Raw genomic sequence first — 2506 nt, 5'->3', positions numbered from 1 at the left:
GGGACATAGCTCGTCACTTCAGCATACCATCTTCTAGTGCTATGGTTAAGAAAGAGCTTTATGCCACCATACTTGACAAGCAGTGGCATCTAAAGTGTTCCAGAATCAATGGAGGATTCTCGCTTGAAAGTTGAGGCTTTTGATGAAGATGACACGGTGGTTTCCACAAGAAAGGAGTTCTCAGTCACCATCCAATAATGTGACTCCTAAAGTTAGTAGGTTGGAAGAAAAACCTACTATATTACCACAATATGATCTCTTTTCAGCAGAATCATCTGCTTGGTCAAGAATGGAGGCTCGGTTGAGGGTTCGTCTCACTTGCCTTCAGCTGGAAAAAGATTGTGAATGGGAATTTCAGCTTCACAGAGAACTGGAATTAAAGAAGCTTGAAGCAGAGACTGCTATTAGGATGTGGGAGCTCGAGCTAAAGGCTGGTCCAGGCCCTCTGGTTGAGTCACAATTAATTGTATCTCCAACCTCACAAAAAAACATTCCTTTGGTTCCTGTTTTCTGTGAATCTGAGGTTGAAAACTACTTTGGAGTTTTTGAAAGGATTGCCTTGGCATTAAACTGGCCATGCCAGGTGTGGGTAGTACTGGTGCAGTGTATGCTAACAGGTAAAGCTCAGGAACCCTACGCTTCGCTTTTCATGGAGGAAGATTTATAATACTTATGTTTTATAAATCTGCAGTCTTGCAGGCATACGAGTTGGTGTTGGAGGCTTATAGGCAGTGTTTTCATGCACTTGTGACCAATATGGCCCCAAACTTTGTTCTTGGTACAAGGGGGAGCAAACAACTCAAAAACCCAAATAGCAAAACAATCAAATTTTAAATATTTTATTTACAAAGAAAGTAACTTTTAATAATGACAATAAAAACAGTCCTTTTCTTCTCAATAAAATCCAAAGTTCAGTAATTGTCCTTAAAAGAAAGTCACCAATCGGAGGCCATCAGTTGGGTTCCACTTATCGCGCTGCTCCAGGTGAAGGCGATCCACCTGCAGGGTGCTCACTTGCCGATCCCGAGCTGACTCTGCGACGCTCCAGCTCTGTTCCGCTCTTCGGCGTGCCACGCCCCTTTTCAGACCGATCCAGCTAAAAGAAAGAAGCAGGGAAAGCACCAGCATCCCCGCACCAAGACGCCATTGAGAGACGTATTTCCTGCCAATACTCTCTGATCGAGACGGAGCGTTACTTACAGGCGCGGGCAGCGGTTCCCCTCTGCCCTGTTCCTCTGTACTGGGCCGTCGGTTCACCTCGGTGTTCTGCGCCTGGCGTGCGGATTCCGTCCGCCCCTCGCTCGGCAGCGTATCCATCTCTGTCACTTACAGGATCAGTCTTTCCACTTCTCCTTCCATCCAGGCTCCTTTTATTCTGGCTTCAATCAGCCTCTGCTGACACCTGAGTGCACTGATTGCGGGACGCAATCAGTGCGCTCCTCCTCCTCAAACGGCCGCCTTCAGCCCAGTGTGTTTGGGTTGTTAAAGAGGAAAACAAAAACAATCCAAACATGTAAAGCACAACAAAAAAGGAAAAGAAAAGAATCATATTTTCCCCTGTGCAACACACTTAGAAAGACCATGAGCCAAATTTGTGTTGACTTTGCACAGGATAAAGGGTTGGTTTTTGATCGATGGTGTGAAGCATGTGAAATTAAAGATCAAGCTTCCCTTCGAGAACTAATCTTGCTTGAAGAGTTTTAAAACGATGTACCTGTGTACCAGTTTACCTTAATGAACAAAAATGTTGACACCTCACAGCCAGCTGCCTTTCTGGCCAGTGAGTTCTCTTTGATACATAAGTTGTCATTTAGTTTGTGTGATCCTTCTGCACACCATCGATCCACTCAGAAGGCTGTTGCCTTGTGACAAGAAGTCTACTTTTAATTCAAGTAACATTGTGAGAGGGGTTGGGATGCGCCGTTTGCCTGCGCCCTTTCATCATGAAACCCGTTTAGTTTCTGGAGTCTTCCCAGTTGCTGTGTGTCAGTGTTTCCCCGTTAATTGTGTTCACTTTATAATGGGCAATGACATAGCAGGAGAAAAGGTTTACCCTGTTTGTGAGGTGGAGGATGTTCCAGTTCCTAGTTCAGAACCAGATGTAGCTGAGACATCTGGTTCTCAGCTACATCCAAATGAAAGAGACATTTTGGAAAAACAAAGTTTAAAGCCCAATTTTGTTGATCATTATTATTATTATTATTTGTAAAAACAATATAAAAGGAAAGCCATCCAAGTGGGTGAATGCTTTTTACTGGACTGGTTTTCAATACATATTATAAATAAATGCTTCGAGGACTTTTAACACGTGGAAGAAGGTTTTATTTACTTACACAGTTGAATATTTTTCTACAGTATATTGGCCTTACTGGAGCCAGGCTGGAATATCTTCAGTGTCACAATGTGTTTAATTGCTTTTCTAAACCAGGGATAAAATATGGTGTAAATTAAAGGGTTAAAACAAGTGTCAATGCAGAAAAGACACAGCACAGCAGCAGACGTGTTA

This window comes from Poecilia formosa, unplaced genomic scaffold (assembly GCF_000485575.1).
Source record: "Poecilia formosa unplaced genomic scaffold, Poecilia_formosa-5.1.2 Scaffold280, whole genome shotgun sequence".
NCBI lineage: Eukaryota > Metazoa > Chordata > Actinopteri > Cyprinodontiformes > Poeciliidae > Poecilia > Poecilia formosa.
The sequence above is the reverse complement of the archived record's forward strand: the minus strand, read 5'-3'. Positions refer to the sequence as shown.